Source organism: Mustela putorius, unplaced genomic scaffold (assembly GCF_011764305.1).
Source record: "Mustela putorius furo isolate JIRA1106 unplaced genomic scaffold, ASM1176430v1.1 tig00000813_pilon_pilon_pilon, whole genome shotgun sequence".
NCBI classification, from domain to species: Eukaryota; Metazoa; Chordata; class Mammalia; order Carnivora; family Mustelidae; genus Mustela; species Mustela putorius.
The window spans coordinates 500,179-519,374 of NW_025421485.1; positions in this window are offsets into that span (position 1 = coordinate 500,179).

Here is a 19,196-nt window from a genome sequence, read left to right on the forward strand (position 1 = left end):
CCAAACCTTCAAAGCTAGTGTTATTATTACTATTTTATAGCAAAGGCTGTGGGACTTGAAGAATAAAGCATGTTGTTATGGTCACACTGGGACTGAAGTGGCCAGCATTCAAACCTAGGCCTCTAGGAACAAGAACTTGACCACAGCCACGACTGCAGAGGAATCAAAAGATTTAAAAACTCATGCTACATCTTATTTTATTGCACAAAACATTATAACAGCAAAAGGAGACATTAAAAAACAAAAAGAATTCAACTACCTCATCGAACCCCTCTTTTTCTTTTCTGTCCTTCTTTCGTTACATCCTGGGCAGAGGCAGAAAGTGAGAATTGTACCCATAAGGATGATTTCAGCAAAGGTGCATTAAGCCCCTGCCGTATGCAGTAGCTCCTGTATTCATATGGTGTATACCAGTGTTGAACCACATGTACTTTGTCCTGCAGTGGTGAACATGACATAAGATAGCCATCGGAATTCCTTAACAAGGCAGAAATGATCTGCTGAGTGTGTAGCACATTTATGGTTCAAGAAGAGACAGACCAACATAGAACAGAACCTTGACCTTGGGGGTCCTAGGAGCATGAGTGCCACCCCATCCAGCTGGAAACACCATTTGAGCTTGAAAATCCCTAGATTTTCTTATGGAATTGACTTGGTGCTTTCTCAAGCAATACCAATGCAATGAGTGGATTGTTGGCTTTTTTATTTTATTAGTCATGGTTATCTGCTAATCGAGGCAACATATATTTATTATAAACCAGCCTAAAGTTTATAAAAGTATTTATTTTGCCTTTTAACCATGCACAGCAATGATAACAGTAAGTATCATTTCACAACACTTCTTTCCAGGTTCTTTATATACTTATTTTCACTTAGTTGAGATTATAGTACACATACAGTTTAAAAACCTTATTTTTCCAGGTAACATTATAACACTAATATTCCTAGACAATATGAAAATTATCTCAGAAACATAACTTTGAAACCCTATATAAACCCTACTATAGAAGTAATGTAATTTAGTTAACCATGTTAGCTATTTGTATATTTAGGCTATTTCAAAATTGTTAATATTCAAATTAATGCTGGCTTCCAGTCCATATGGGGCTTTTGTTCCCAAATAAACCACTTCATCCCACCCTTGCACTCCACAGATTTAATAGTGGATAAATGATTGTAAATATATCAAATAGTATTGCTTAAAAATAGTGCCATTAACTCCATAAGCCATAAATTGTGGAAATAGATCAGTAGAAAGCTGAAATGTAATCTTCCTGAATTCCAGAACCACGATGTCAATGTGGAAGACCAGAATAAGCATGACTACCATGTGTGATTGGGGAGGTAGTGCACTATACAACTCCCAGAGATGCCATTCACAGAACAGTATAAGTTAGTGCTTCCCACCTCCATTACCCCATCCAAGAAGCTGTGCTACTTTATGGGGAAAAAGAGGGGGAGGAATCCACTGCCTGTGAATAGGAGGTGCAAAGAGGTACAGATCCTACCCAAAACAGCAGCAGATAACAAATTGTTGCTAAGGGATTGAGAGGGAGCCCAGGTATCTGCTTGCCCTAGGTGCCCATTGCTCTGAAAATTTTATAGCATTTTTGTGGAATGATAATTCAAGTTGCTAATATACGACCTAATTCTGAACAAGGAACATTAAGTGCACCAGGGGGAGGACACTATAAAACTGTCAGAAACTACAGAGAAAAGATGAAATGAAATTCACACACAAGATGAGTTTGCAACCAAAATTACCAAAGGAGCGGAGAAAATTAGCATCATGAAAGATGATTGTAATTATTAAAGGAATAACATTAATAACTATCATTCATTGAATGCTAACAGTATGTCACACACTGTTGTGTTTTACATGTATTTAATCTTTTGAAATACTAGAGTAATCAGGTAGTGACTTTAAGAGCAGAGAAACCTACTGGAAACAAAGCTGATGCTTGTGAAGGTCAATTTAAATAATAAAGCTCAATCAGATTTATCAGGAAAAAAGGAGAGTAGACAAAAATATCAGAAAGGAGAAAGGTGACATTAGTACAGATTCTACATATGTTAAAAAATTATGAAAAATTATGAAGAAATTTATGCCAAAAAATCTGACAACTCAGAGAAAAAGAAATATTATTTAAAAGACACAAACTACCAAAACTCACTTAAGAAGAAGCAGATAATCAAGATAGCCATGTATCAATTAAGTAAACTTAAAATAGTTTAAAACCCTCCCCACAGATAGCTTCATGCCCAGATGGCTTTACTGATGAATTCTACCAAACATTAAAAAATAATAATAATAAAAGTTTTCAAAATTTTTTCAAAAAATTGTTGAAAAATCTTTCAACTCAAAGATATGATTAAAAAAAGAAAAATATGGGATGTCTGGGTGGTTCAGTCAATTAAGCATCCAACTCTTCACTTTGGCTTATGTCGTGGTCTCAGGGTTGTGGGATCAAGCCTTGTGTTTGGCTCTACACTCAGCAGGGAATCTGCTTGGGATTCTCTCTCTCTCTCTCTCTCCCTCTGCTCTCCCCTCCTTACCCTCCTCTCTAAAATAAATAAGTTAATCAAAAAGATACACATTCATCTTGAATCATGAACATATATGCAAAAATTCTTAACAAAAATTTAACAGGCTGAATCTAGTGATATATGAAAAAGATAATACACCATTACCAAATGGAGCTGATTCAGGGAACACAAGGCCAGTTCAACACGTGATAATTAATTAATATAATTTTCCATACTAACAAACTAGACAAACAATGCAGTCATCTCAATACATGCAAAAATAAATATATTTGATGAAATTCAATATCCATTAGGGAAAGCCTCACTTCTCATTTTATGGAATTAACTTATTTTGTCTAAAGACAGAACAAGTGTGCTGTAAGAAAATAAGATTATATGCTAAACTCACTAGTAAATATAGATATAAAAATCCAGGTGTTAGCAAATTGAGTCCAGTAATATATTTTTTTAAAAATATATCAGATTAAATCAAGTTTATCTTGGGAACATAAAGATGGTTACAATCAGAAAAGCTATTAATTAAAATTATCTCAAAATGGATTCAAAGATATATGACCATCTCATAATTTGCAGGAACAAAACAGTTAACAATATTGCATAATTGTTAATGTTAAAGTGAATAAAACTATTTATAAGCAAACAAGCAACAGAATGTAACTTCTTTAAACTTCTTTAACCTTAGTACATGTGAAAAACTAGAGCGGTTTTACATTGCATGATGAAATTGTGGTAACATTTCCAGTAAAATCAGTAACAAAACAAGGATTTTAGTTACTACCTTCCATTCCCCATTATATAGGACATCCTAACCAATGGAGAGTAAGAAACCAAGGAAAACGGAGGAACAAAGAGCAAAAAGATACACAGTGAAAAACGAGCCAAACTTTCTTTTCAAATAATGCAGTAGTCTGCATAAATAATCTAAAAGATCCACAAAGGAGTAAAACTGATCAGGAAGTTTTCCAATACTGTTGAATACACAATCAATACATAAAATAAATAGAAGCAGTCATTAGGTAATTTATATAAGAAAAGGAAAAACATCCCATTTTTCATCATAGCAAAAAATTATAAAGAATAAATATTTATTTTTTAAAAGATTTTATTTATTTATTTGATAGAGATCACAAATAGGCAGAGAGGTAGGCAGGGGGCGGGGGGTAGGGGGGAAGCAGGCTCCCTGCCGAGCAGATAGCCCAATGTGGGGTTTGATCCCAGGACCCCAAGATCACGAAGTGAGCAGAAGGCAAAGGCTTTAACCCACTGAGCCACCCAGGTGCCCCAAGAATAAACATCTTTTTAAAAAGATGCAAAGCCATTATGGAAAGACCAAAATAAGAATAAAAATATCTCATTTGCATGTAGGGAAAGATAGAATATCACAAAAATCTCAATTATGTCTGATTTACTGTACAAATTCAATATAATTCCAAACAAATTTCTGTTAGGTATTTTTGTGAAACTTGACAAATTCTTATGTTCAGAAAATATTCCAAAATAACTAAGACATGCAGTTTCCAAACAGTACACCAAGGCAGTTTGGACACTGGAAAAAACTCACAAAGGTGTCATGGGATGTTTAAAAATTTCAAGGGAAACCCAACAACATCTGTTGGCTAGCCCATGTGCTACTAGCGGGGACCATTCTCATTTTCAGCATTGATCATGCTGCATTATCACCAATGATATGACACTCGCAAAATTGGATGTTCTCTGGTTGCTGAAATAAAAAAGCAAATACCTCACAAAAAGAAATGTATACAAAAAATGAGGATGTTGGTATCCAGCTTCATTCCAAGATTTAGGAAGATGTACAAAGCTCAAGAGACACACACATTCCATTAGTAAGTAATTGCGGTATTTAAAGATAATTATAAAAATACTGCTTTTTACTTTCAATTTATGTGCATTCGTTTTTCAAATGGCTACTAAATTGTTAGAACATAAAAACTCATCAAGTTGTTTGGAACTTAACAAGAAATAGACACAACTGGTGGGTATTTCTTTTGGCCCAGGGAACCACAAAAAAAAAAAATAAATAAGCAAGACCCAAAATGTGTCATGCTCCAAGAAATGTTGGGAAGTTCTGCTCAAGACAATGAAGAAAATGAAGATAAGAGAAAGAGTCACCCTATCTGGTGCTGAGACTTGTAATAGAAGTAATTAAGTAAGGCGATTACTTAGAAGGTTAAGACAGAATTAAGACATGTAGACCAATATAATAGTAAGAATATTAAAAATGTATCCCACGAAAGTTCCAAACATAAATGAGATCTGAGGAGATCATAGCTGCCTTGTAACATGTATATCAGTGGTAAAAAGATAGATCTCTCAATATATGATCTAAGGATCATTGATTCCCTCACAGAGGGGAAAAAAAATAGATTCTTACATCAAACCAAACATGAGAATTAATTCTGGATGAATTAATTTCCATTTGAGTGATTAATGATATCTCAAACTTAATAAAACTGACCCTTCTGAACTACCCATAGCCCTCCCCGATTCAAGTGATGGCAGCTTACGCACCTAGTTCAAATACTTCGGCTAAAATGCTGGGAATTATTCTTGATTCTTTCTCTTACTTAATACATTCCATCCATCAGGAAATCCTGTCGGCTCAATGTTAGAAATCCAGAATCTAACTTCTTCTCACTATTCCTACTGATGCTTATCTGGCCTACAGCACTGTCGTCTCTTGCCTGAACAAACACGGTAGTATCTGTGCCTTCACAACCACTCTCTACACTCTGTTCTCCATGTAGAAAGAGCTTTTGAACTCTATCAGACCAAATTATTCATTGGCTCAGAACTTCCTTCAATGACTATCCATTGGACTGAACAGAAGGCCAAGTTCTTTTATGAGCCTATCAGAGCTCACCACCACCTGTTCCCTGTAAGGTCTCTGACCCTCACTCACCTCTAACCCCACTGGCTTCCTCTCTCTTCCTTAAACACAGCAACCACCAGGCACACTCGCTCATTCAGGGCTTTTGCCCATGCTGTTCCCTCTGCCTGGAAAGCCGTTCAACAGGTCACCACTTGGCACGTTCATTCACCTTCTTCAGTTGTTCTCAAGCGTCCCCTTCTCCAGGAGACCCACCCAGATCGTCCCATTTAAAATGAAAACCTGCTCACCCTGAAATTCCATCTTTCTTGATCTGGCTGTACATTACCTTTCCATGGCATTATCTCCTTCTAAGTAATACATAATGTTCTTACTGAAAATTCCTTTTGTATATGTTCTATCTGCCTCCACTGGATGTTAAGTTCCTTGAATTCATGGATCTTTGTTTTCTTAGTTGATATAGCCTATGTATCTAGAATAGTATAAGCACATAATAGGTGCTCAGTAAGAATTTGTTAAATAAATGAATTAAAGACCTATTGCAAAAACAAGACTTGAAACCAATTGGGAAAATATAACAATTTATGAAATTATGTAGTTCTTTAAATTAAAAAATTACATATAGCAGACACAGATGTACAGAAATAAATATAGGTATCTAGAAGTATAAAATAAGAATATATACCAAATTTTTAATGGCATTTTAATGGTTGCTTCTGGGGACAGAAGAGATTGAGTCTTATGATGGGCAAAATGGAGGACACAATTTTACTTAAAAATTTTCTATATTTAAAAACATGATACAAGGGGTGCCTGAGTGCCTCAGTCTATTAAGCATCTGTCCTCAGCTCAGGTCATGATCCCAGGGGCCTAGCTTCAAATCCCTCATCAGGCTCCCCATTCAGCAAAGAGCCTGCTTCTCTCTCTCCCTCTGCTGCTCCCCCTGCTTGTGCTAGCTCTCTGTCTCTCTCTGTCTCTCTCTCTCTCTCTCTCTCTCTGTGTGTGTCTAATAAATAAATAAAATATTTTTAAAAAGAAATGACACAAATGTGACAAAATATTAACATTTTCTTTAAATTTTTAGTGATATGTACATGATTGTTTCTCGTGTTTTTCTTTGTATTTCTGTATATTTAAGCACTATTTAGTTAAAAATACAAAGAAAAAAAATCTGTATTGAGGTTTCTGGCCCAAAACTATTCAACTCTCTAAATATGTAAGTTAAGTAATGCCGGCTCCATTGAATTTAAACTAATTAAACATTTGAAACTTACTTCCTAATTGCTTTCCAGATGGTGTGACCAATTTTAATTCTTAATGGTGGTGGATATGTGTAAATGGTCATGTCATTGCACTCTTACCAATTTAAATAGTGTCACCGTTTTTCATCTTCACCAAATTATTGTGTGACAAATATTAAGGTTGCTTCGATTATATCCAAGATGGAAGGTTTCATATATTTTCTCATATTTATTGAAAATATTTAAACACATTTTTATGTACCTATTTGTCTTATTTTTTACATTATTTTATTATTCATACTCTGCTGATTTTTCTAACTCAGTACCAGTTCTTCATATAATAAAAACTTTATTAATCTTCTGTCTTGTTTACTTTACCACCCTGTTGGTCAGGCTTCACTGAGTTGTGAGTAAACATAGCAGCTCACTCAGGAGCTGTGCTCAGAGGTCATGTTGGGCCTATTTGAAAGGTTTGTATAAGGAGCAGATACCGTAAATTCTTGGTCTTTAACATGACCATCCAGCTTAGATACTGTATCAGCTCAGTTAGTGTATAGTTTCTAGTTATTTTAATTTTATTTACATATAATACCTTTTCTATCCACCACATGGAATATGCTAGAACTAGGCATCTAGGAGTAATAATATAAGGTTTTTCTAAGAGACAGGGGATTGCTTTTGCTCAGTAAGTATGTAAGAGTGTGTTCATGTTTCTGTGTCCTTATGTTGTGTACAGTTATATCTCCCCATGCAATGGTGGGTTTCCGATTTCAGGCTATTTCTGTTCCTTGCAGAATCTCCTTAGTGCCCAGCGGTGCCTCTCATGTCATATGTTCCATAGAACATTGATGAATGAATGACAAATTGGAGGTAAAGAAAAGATCAGGAGGAGTTAAAGGGCTGGAGTCCAATCTTGGCTGTCACCTCAGATGAACCACTGTGATAGCCCAGTTTCTCTAGAAAGCAGAGCTTGAGGCAAGAATGAAAGTGCTGATACTTTATTTGGAATTGCAAGGCCAGTGCCGTGAGAATGAGATCAAAGGTGGAAGAAAAGTAAGGAAGGTGCAAGATGATGTGATGAGAGGTGCTGAGAGTCTTTACCTCCTGCTGCTAGCCAGGCTTCCCCACGAGCTGCTCACTCAGAAATTATGCCTGGCTGCCGTGCAGGGCTTCTCTGGAAGATCTGTGTTATGGACTAAATCGCGATCCCCCAAAATTCATGCAGAGGCCTTAGCCCCCAGTATGACTGTATTTGGAGAAAGCGTTTTCAGAGAGGTCATTAAGGTGGGTCCTAATGCAATCTGACAGGTGTCCTTACAAAAAGAGAAAATTTGGACACAAAGAGGGACACCAGGGATGTACATGCAAAAGAAAGACCATAACACATCAATCTTGGACTTCCAGCCTCCTGAACTATGGAAAAATAAATTTCTGTTGTTTAAGTCCCCCAGTTCTGTGCTATTTTGTTATGGCAACCCAAGCAAGCTCATACAGTTTGCTAGAAAATCTGTACCCTAAAACCTTCCACAAAGGGCAGAAAGAATAGAAAAGTTACCCACCTATTTCCTCCCATGTCCCATCTCATTGGTCATTCCACAGGGAGCTGATAATGTCCCTGTGCTTTGGTCTTGCATCATTTAGCTTCTGGGTCATGGCTCAAAGCCACATCATAGCCCACTATATGGTGTTTCGTTCAAGACTGGAAGTGAAGGGGGCAACTAAGTGGGCATGGCATTGACCAAGACAATGAAGCAGGTAACTGAGGAAATCTGGAACTATGCTCAAGGACTGAGTCATTACAATTACCTTCTCACTTTGAATTTCAGTTTTCTTATATACCTGAGCATAATAACTATTCCACAATGTTATTTAGCACATCACATAAAATAATAGTGTAATTGTGTAAATGATTAGCTATTAGCTATTTATGGTACCAATATTATCAAGTTATTTCTCACAATCACCTCTTGGTTTGAAGCACTTTCCAGAGTCTGGACTGCATTACAATATATTGAACTATAACTGACTAATATAATTGGATCTCCATTTCAATCTTCAATGATAATAGTAGTGCTGGACACAGAGGCAGACCTCAGCCAGTGCAGTCCTCTGAGCTCAGCCTGGTTGGCTTCAAAGAGATGAACAATTCACCCCTCTTCCTGGAGGAACGCAGGCATCAAAGGACCTCTATGAGCTGCAGAACACCTTCTCCGCAGCGTGGCTTTCCAGCTACCAAGAACAAGTGGGAGAAAAAGAGAGTCAGAGAGAAAGATTTGAATTGAAAAAAAAAAACCCAGCTATAATAATATAATATAATATTATATTATATAATATAATATATATAATAAACCCAGCTATAATGCCTGCCATATATATATATATATATATATATATATATATATATATAATATAATATATATAATAAACCCAGCTATAATGCCTGCCTTTTTTGGAGCACTTACTATGTACTAGGTGTTGTGCCACATGATTTAGTGTCATAAAAGCTCTTCTATGTAGGTGTTATTAGCCACATTTCAAAATAAAGACAACGCAATTCATAGAGTAGATGACCACTAAAGTCATTAGGCTAATGAGGGGTAGAGCCAGGCTTTGAATTCAAAGTTTGAAAAGAGGAGGAAGAGATTTAAGAAACGAAAGAAGGACAGAAAGAAAGAGGAAGGGGAAAGAGAAGCAGGGAAGGAGGAAGGGAAGGAGGAGAGAGAGGGAGAAAGAGAAAAGGAGGGAGAAGAAGGAGACAAGGTGAGGGGAGGAAAGAAACAGACGGATTCGGGTCTGGATCTGAAAGACCAAGAAAGAAAGATGCACCACTCAGTAAATGTGTGATCTCCTTTAGTGGGTACCACGCCCAAATGGGAAGGCTATGCTTTACTAGGGTGTTGGCTTCATTTTTAGGGAAAAAAGGCAGCTTCACTAAAATTCTCCATCAAGGGCACCTGGCTGGCTCAGTGGGTTAAAGCCTCTGCCTTCGGCTCAGGTCATGATCTCGTGGTCCTGGGATCAAGCCCCTCATCAGGCTCTCTGCTCAGTGGGGAGCCTGCTTCCCCCCTCTCTCTCTGCCTGCCTCTCTGCCTACTTGTGGCCTTTGTCTGTCAAATAAATAAATAAAATATTTTAAAAAAAAAAGAAATTAAAACCGAGAATTTAAAAAATATTTTTTAAAAAATTTCTCCATCAAGATAATATGCTGTTCAAAATTCAAAACTGCATCTTCCAAGGGAGGGGGGGAAGTCACCAAGATCACAATTATTAAAAGTCTATTGTATATAAGCCAACCAGTTTATGCTACTTTGTTATGGCATTGAGACCAAGACATATACACAACTGAGAACTTCTATTATTTGTTTGGATTGACTGGAAACATTTTTGTTTATTTCTTGTTTTTGTCTGTATGAAGATCAGGGAAGTCACTGAAGAGTTATGTTCTGAATATAAACCCTCTGAGTATAATCAGATGATTCAGTTTCTGATCATGGCACTCCTGTAGACTCTTAATGAGTACTTCTCTATTAATTGAATTGATACTTGCATTTTACTCTTTGCTAAGAAATCTGTTCCAAGTGTAACTTATCCTCAATTATACAGTAGTATAATTTATGCTTACACTTAAATACAAGAGAATTCACTAATCAAGAATAATGAGTTTGTGAAAAGATAAATTTAAAGTGATTTAAATTTAATATAGGGACATCATTTCATGGAATATATCTGGGGGAAGTAAGTTTTGGTTGTGAATTATATTAAAATAAAATATTAGGAGAAATTTTTAAGCTTACATTTAACAAAAGGTTATAGTTGCAAAAATTGGATGAATCTTAAAATTTGAGGAGGGCATTGTTCATTCTAGGCAAAATCGTAGTTTATTATAACATTTTCCAATTCACACCTGGGGTTCACTGCATCATAATAAAGAGGATCATATTTTTAGCAAAAACAAAAGTCAAATATTTGATTAATTTCTCCTTTGATGTTTAAATCAATCACCGTTAAACATCTATCCTGTCCTTAATTTTTTTTCTTGGTTTCTCTTCTATGTTGAACCGGACGGTCTCTGCCAGTTACTAACTTGTCAACAGCTCTGTACATGATCCTAGCATACCTAATATTACTTTCATGAAGTTCATAAAATTTCACATCTTTTACAAAATGACTAATCTCACTTTGTAATTGATTTGGATGCTATAGTTGGCAGTTTCTAATACATAATTAGAACCTATAAAATAGTGGAAGGCTGATAGATATTGAAGCAGTGGGTAAAGACCAGTAGGTATTGAGGCAATCGGTAAGGATAATTGCTAATGTTAAGTTGAGAAGGGTGTTTGGAGACTAATTTTATAAGCTATCATTGCTGTTTGAAAGGCTGTTGCTTTCCTTTGAGACTTCATAACTGCCAGACTCAGATAATGTATTCTGATTTGACATAGAGGGACTCTTACTTCCATAACACATAGTTATAGCATACATGTGAAACTTACATGGACTTAATGAGATGCATATATGTTTACTAATGAAATTATCTTAAACTATTTCTGATATTTATATCTGTAATGGGAGATTTCTTAGAGCTTGTCTCCTCACCACTTCAGACACATTTTAAAGACTAGTGTGTCCTCAAATTTCCCAGGATGGGTTCCCACAAGCTTCTTTGAATAATAGCCCATCATGGTAATGGAAATATTAACTTAGAAATTCCCACCCAGGGAAGTAAGTCCAGAGAGAAAAATGGAAGAGAAGTACAGTGATGTCATATATCTTGAATCTAATTCCGAGTTCCCTAGCTATCTTAAAACTCAACTTTTCTTTTTTGGACAATAAATTTCTTACGCCCCTTTGTGTGATTATAGTGTCTGTGCTTTTGTAAACGAGCAAATAAGGCACTGTATCCAAGTGGTTAAAATGTAAATATGGGAACCAAGTCACTTTGAGTAAGTCTTGCAATATATCAGTGCCTCAACTACTTCATCTCCAAAATTGGGATGATAAGAGTTATCTGCTTCATAGCACTGTTGTAAGCATTAAACCCACTAGAACTTATGTAGCACATAAATAGCACCCTACAATTAATAAGTACCTCACATATTTTGACTATCATTTAGGGCATGTAATTGCTGTTATAAGCCTGTTGAAACTTTTGGGAACCATTTTTCAGTTGAAGCTGAGAGATGAGATGGGGTCTTGATAACAAATGCATATAGAAATAGTTGATTCTTAATAGGAGGTGATTATCGAATGTTTAGTAGGTATGCTTAGAGCTGGCTTGTGGTAGCAGAGCAGCTGGGTAGGCAAGAAGCCCACCACGGATCCCTGTGTGGTCCTAGGCCATTCCCTTGCCCTTTCTGGGCAGTAAGTGGGCTGAGTTAGTGGATACCTGAGGTCCTTCTTCCCTCTGGTATTTTATAGCTTAATCTTTCATTCATAAAATGTGAAAGCAAATGTAATACAGCCAAGGACCATGCTAGGCAACTGCAGTGTCCTCCCTGTCCTGCAAGGGTGTTTTCTCCTTTGACAATGTACTGGGAAGACCATAAAAATCTGACCTTTTTTTGTGGCAAGCATGGTAAGCCCTGTGCTTCATGGTCTGGGTCCCCAAGAGAGCTGGAGTTCTCACTGGCAAAACCAGTATGCCTACAGGGAAGGGTATTTGTGGTAGATTGGTGGAAGGGGGAAGGAGCTTAGGAGCAAGGAGAAGAAAATGGCAGTTATCTATGAATAGTCTGGTGCATCCCCATGGCAGTGTGGGACATTTAATAGATATTTCCAGTTCTGAAAACAGCCCCGCAAGATGAGGGTCATTTTCTCCATTTTATAGATATGGAAGTAAGGCTCAGAGAGGGAATGTAGCTTTCTTTGCAAGTATACACAAGTAAATGGCAGCACCAGAACTGAGTTGCAGCCTTTCTGGATTCTACTCTTTTCATTCCAGCCTACCATCCCGGGTTCCATCATACCCCCTTCCCCCTCAACCAATGAGAACAAGGCCTGGTGGTATGGGACTACCTAATCCCATCAGCTGGTAGGTGACAGAATGAGTCTGTGGCCCAAAGCCCATCATCTGAATGCCAAGGCCAAGCCTCCAGATGCTTGCGTGTTTCATCCTCACTCTGTGTTCCAAAGTCTGTCTTCCAACTAGAAGAAAATCCTAAATGAAATTATAGAATTATTCTTACATTGATCTTAGTCCCACTCCAATGCTCAAAGTAGTGAATTAATTTAATTTGGATGATTTAGGAAAACAATATAGTAGAATAGAAAGACACAGAATTTGGATTCATATCCTGGCCTCCACAAGTTCCAAGCTGACTGAGATAAAGCAAGTCACATCATCTCCCTGAGCTTTAATTTCCTCATATGTGATGTATGGATAATGATGTGTAATTCAGAGAACATTGCCAGGATTAAAGGATAAAATGCATATAAGTTGCCCAATACAATGCTTGATCAATTCTTAATAACTATAAATGCCCACTTTATACCAGATATTAGCTTTTCATCATCCTGACTCTAAGGCTTATACAGAAAACAAGGTCCATGAGGGAGTTAAATTGAGAGCAGAGAAACAGATCTATTCATATATGAAATTCTCACTGATGACAAAAGAGGCATGGAATGTCACAGTGGAAAAGAGGGAAAATGGGCCTGAAAATTTATCTTTTACATGAAAAAATTAAGTGGGGTTGTTACCTCACACCATACACAAATATCAGCTCTTGGGGGGTTGGGGGGGGTTAATTGTCAACAACACAATTACAAAAAACGTTGGAAGAAAATAGAAGAGAAATCATATTTGACCATAGCATACTAAGAATTTCTTAAACAAGACAATACAATGTTAACTATAAAACAATATGGGTCAATTTGATTACATTAAAATGTCAAAATTCTGTTTATAGAAATTTTCCTTTAAAATGCTTTTAGGGGCAACATCATCAACATGACAGAAAAAGAGTTTCCTACCACCTTCCTGCCAAACACACTGATTAAGATTATCACCCGTGGATGAGGGTAGCTTTTGGAAGTCTAGGGGTCCAGTGGAGAAGTTCTAACACACTGTTGGAGCAAAAAAGTATATAGGATCAGATGTATCGAAGGGAGTAAGAGGAACAGCTTTACTTTATCTCCATCAACCCTTCCTTAAAGTGGCAATTTAGTGCAAAGAGAAACCTTCTCAGCTATGATTTCACCCACAGGGGAAAGTGAGAGTGTGTGAATGATCACGTGGCTTCCCCAACTGTGCTAAAGAGACCAATTTTTTCTCACCCCACCCAGAACACTGAGGTGTGCTGCATGACTGGGGGATGGGGAGCAGCTGGGAGAATAGCAGCCAGACTCTCAGAGGGTATAGAAGGGACAGAAATCCTTTATCCCTAGCTCCCTGTGGTGCACCCAGTGAAGGTGAGCTTTTGCAGACAGCTAATGAGCATGTACAGAAAACTAACCTGATTCTGCAGGACCAAAAGAAAGCACAAACTTGAGCATTCAGCACTACCCTAAGGAAAGCAAACAGGAGGCTGTCCGCACCTGACCTGGTTTTTCCAGATCAAGAAAAGGCATACTATTTTTTTTAAGATTTTTATTTATTTATTTGACAGATAGAGATCACAAGTAGGCAGAGATGCAGGCAGATAGAGAGAGGAGGAAGCAGACTCCCTGCTGAGCAGAGAGCCGGACACGGGGCTTGATCCCAGGACCCTGAGATCATGACCTGAGCCGAAGGCAGAGCCACCCAGGCACCAACCAAGGCATACAATTCTTAAGAATTACCACCAGAATTCTCACCTAACATTGGAGCACCTAAATATATAAAGCAAATACTAACATATCTGAAAGTAGAAATAGATAGCAAAACAGTACTAGTAGGGTGCTCCAAGACCACACTTTCAACGAGGGATAGACCATCCACACAGAAAATAAATCAATAAGGAAGCATTGGACTTAAGCTGCACATTGGACCAGATGGACCTAACAGATATTTACAGAACATTTCATCCAGCAGCAACAGAATACACATTCTTCTCAAGCACACATGGAACATTCTCCAGAATAGATCATACATTCCGCTATAAAGTGAATCTTAACAAATGCAGGAAGATTAAAATCACATCAAGCTTATTTTTCTGGCCACAAGGTAGGAAACTAGAAGTCAATTATAAGAGGAAAAGTGGAAATTCACAAATATGTGGAGATTAAACAACATACTCCTGAAAAACCAGTCAAAGAAGAAATCAAAATTCATTTTTTTAAAAAAAATGTAAGAAATGAAAAGGCAAAAACAACATATTAAAACTTATGAGATGCAACAAAAGCAGACCTAAGAGGAAAGGAAGAGGAAAGAAGAAAAAGAAAGAAAAAAGAAGGAAGAAGAAGAAGGAGAAGAAAAGGAAGAAGAAACAGCAGCAACACCAGCAGTAGAGGTGGAGAGGGTAGGGGGGAGGAGGAGGAAGAAGAGGAAATAATTAAGCCTAAAGTTAGTAGAAAGAAATAACATAGGCCAGAGAAGAAATAAATGAAATAAAGTAGAAAGACAATAGGAAAGATTAGTGAAATTAAGTGTTTAAAAAAAATGAACAAAATTGACAAACCTTTACCTAGACTAAACAAGAAATAAAGAGATGTTACAACAGATACCACAGAAACACAAAGGATTATAAGAGACTACCAGGAAGAGTTATAGACAAAAAAAAAAAATGGACAACCTGGATGAAATAGATAAATTCCTAGAAACATACAACCTACCAAGAGTGAATCAGGAAGAAATAGAAAATCTAAACAAATCAAGAACAAGTAAGGGAAATGGATCAGTAATTTAAAATCTCCCAACAGAGGAAAGCCCAAGACCAGATGGCTTCTCAGGTAAATTTTATCAAATATTTTAAGAAGAATTAATAATAATCCTTCTCAGACAGTTCCCAAAAAACCAAAGAGAAAGAAATACTCCCAATCTCATTTTACAACGCCAAGTATTACTCCAATACCAAAGCCAGATAAGGACATTACAAGAAACAAAACAAAAACGAAACTACAGGCTGATATCCCTAAAAAAATATAGATATAAAACTTTCCAACAAATTATTAGTAATCCAAATTTAATAGCACATGAAAGAATTATAAGCCACAATCAAGTGGGATTTATGCCTGTGGTTCAAGTATGGTTTAACAAATCAGTAAATCAGTAAACCACAGAGGGGTGCCTGGGTGGCTCAGATGGTTAGGCTTCTGCCTTCGGCTCAGGTCATCATCCCAGGGTTCTGGGATCAAGCCCCACATCGGGTTCCCTGCTCATCAGGGAGTCCGCTTCTCCCTCTCTCTCCCCACTGTTGCCCTACTTGTGCTCTCTCAGTCTTTCTGTCAAATAAATAAAATCTTTAAAAAATAAAATAAAATAAATATACCACAGAAACAGAATGAAAGATTTTTAAAAAGAAGAAAAAGTATATGATCATCTCAATAGATCCAGAAAACAAACCAAATATCAACACCCTTTCATGATAAAAACTCTCAACAAATTGGATTTAAAAGGAATTCCCTCAACATAATCAAGGCTGCACATGACAATTCCCCACCTAGCATCACACACAGTGAAAGGCTGAAAAGTCTGTCCTCTAATAGCAGGAACAAGACAAAGGTGCCTACACTCACCACTCCCCTTCAACTTAGTTCCAAAAATCCTCACCAGAGCAATTAGACAAGAAAAAGAAATAAAGGCATCTGAATTGGAAAAGAAGAAGCAAAATTTTCTCCATTTATAGATGCCATGCTCTTATTCAAAACCACAATGAGATGTACTTCACACCTGTTAGGATGGTTATAATCAAAAGCACAAGAAATAACAAGAGTTAGTGAGAGTTTGAGGAAAAGGGAACCATATACTTTGGAATATTATTCAGCCATAAAGAAAGGAAATTTTTTCATTTGTGACAACATGAGTGGAACTTGAGGGCATCACGCTAAGTGAAATAAGAAAGACATAGAAAGACAAATACAGTGTAAAATATGTGACAACAGTCCTACACCCAAGGAAATGTTCACACAGGGACAAAAGACACCTATATAGAAATGTTCATAGAAGCATTGTATATATGTAACAGCAAAAGAAGTAGAAACAGGCTACCTCAGTCAGGGTCCAATCAAGAGGCAAAAATCGCACAGTGATTTGAGCAGAGAATGTTAAACATTAATAAAATATTAACTATGCTAAGGGACTGGAATAACAGGGAATTGGCTATTATATGACAAAATAAATTAAAGAATGCAGAAATTGCAGATATAAGGTGTAGCTGCTCTCCTCAGGGCTGAGTGAGAGCACTGGAGGAAGGAACACATCCAGAAGAGGATCTCTCATCCAAGGCTGAGACACACCTTTCACCAGAGAAGACACATGATGGCTCATGGGTGGTCAAGAAGTCCAGGAAAGCGCCATGCCAGGGAACTCAATGGAAATCCACTCCTTGGGATGCTAGTGGAAACTGTCTACAGGCATGTGGTGGCATCTCAGAACTCAATCTAAAGCCACCTGCAGAACACCATGGGAAAGTTCCCACATGCTGCTGGCCGCCAGGTGCAGCTGCTTGCCATGTACTGCAGGAGGCCAGCACTGGGGAAGTCATACATGTGGCAGAAGCCCTCCCAGAAGAGGACACAGGAACTGGAAGAGAAGCCCTGTGCCCCCCGTCACTGCCCATTCCTGACGAAGGTGAAATGTTGATAAGGTCCAACTCTACTGTCGAAGAACAGGCAACAGAGGATGTCTCTGGAGTTGAGATGCAGCAGATCGATGGCTGGCACACCACCCAGTTGCCCACCGTGGAGAAAATGAAGCTATTCACATCATGAAATGTTATCACCATGAACATGAATTACAACTCCATGCAAAACCTGATGCAAAACATGATGACTCTTAGTAACATCATGTTGAAGAAAGGTTGATGGAAGCAAACAGCATTGTGGGGGAGAGGTTAGGTAGTTGTGAATTAATGGAATTGGTTTGATTCCTGAGTTATGATTCATGGGTGTCGGTTGTATTATTGTATCACAGCAACAAATAAAAGATGGGCAGGCATGATACTGAGCCAAGATAGTAAGAATATTGATCACTGGCTTGCTGGTAGGGGCAATGTCAAATTGCTATGAAGTTTCTAAGTGTTTTCAGTCTTGTTCTGAACTCAGCTAGTGTAGAACAGCAACACCCATTTCCCACCCTGGCACCAGCTCTGTTCCTAATGGTTAAAAGCATGTGCTTCAGTACCCAGTAGGCTTAGGTTTCATTCCCAGCTCCATCACTTACTGTCTGTTTGCATGGCTAGGTTATTTTCATTGTTCAAGCTTAGTTTCTTTGCCTACAACATGAGAATACAAATATTGAAGAGAATTATTGTGGGGCAGGCCTGGGACTAGGGTGAGGCCGGTGTGGGATCAGTGCTCATGCAGCATTGTAGAGTGAAGCCTTAAAACCCACATTCCAGGTTCCTCCCTTATGTTTCCTTAGCCCCAGCCCTGCTGTGAGGAGTAATTAAAGGAGGCAAACAAAGTGTTTCCACTGTGCCTGGCACATAGTAAGTAGGTAATGGTATTTATTATTATGACTCTGACTTTCTCTTAATGTTATTATTAGTTTTGTCATTTTATTGCTATTAATCAAGCTGACTTAATCTCTTAGGTCTCTATTTCTGTTCATTAAGCTGGAAATATAATGAAAATCCCTTTGGTGAGAAAATGTTCATGTGGAAATGCAATAGATTCAACTTAGCTGTGTTCTCATCCATTTATTCATTTGGCAACGTTTTATAAAGTGCCTGTGATACGCCAGAATTATGTTGTTTACTGGAGATAGAGAATAAATAAGGCACAGTGCGTGTTCTCGGAGAGCTCACCGTCTGAGGTTGAGGAGAAGGACACATTCAGGTAATGACAGTAATATGACAGCTGCGACAATAGAGGGATGAATTGGGTCCAGAGGAGCCCAGAGGAGGAATCACCTAGGTTTGATGAGATCGAAGAAATCTTCCAGATGGCAGTGGTAGAAAATCCAAGTCATGAAAATAAGTGGTATTTTAGAAGCCTTCCAAAATATAATGGGTTCTTTCCACACCCAATGTATTTTTCCATATGGTGAAAATGCGTAACAGAGAAAAACCACACTTCTCGGCCATGAAGTAGACTAGAGAAATCATCAGGTGTCAGTGGTAATCAACCAGAGCCAGTACCGCCCTCTAGGGGGCATTCCAGAACATCTTGGGTTATTTTTCATTAAAACAACTGAGCGAAGTGGCTGGCACTTTGTGGGCAGGGAGCTGGAGACTGTGAATATCTTGCAGTACAAAGATCAGCCTAGCACACAGAAGAATTGCATTTACAAAATGCCAATAAAGGGGCACCTGGGTGGCTCAGAGGGTTAAGCCTTTGCCTTCAGCTCGGGTCATGATCTCAGGGTCCTGGGATTAAGCCCTGCATCGGGCTCTCTGCTCAGCGAGGAGCCTGCTTCCCTTCCTCTCTCTCTGCCTGCCTCTCTGCCTACTTGTAATCTGTCTGTCAAATAAATAAATAAA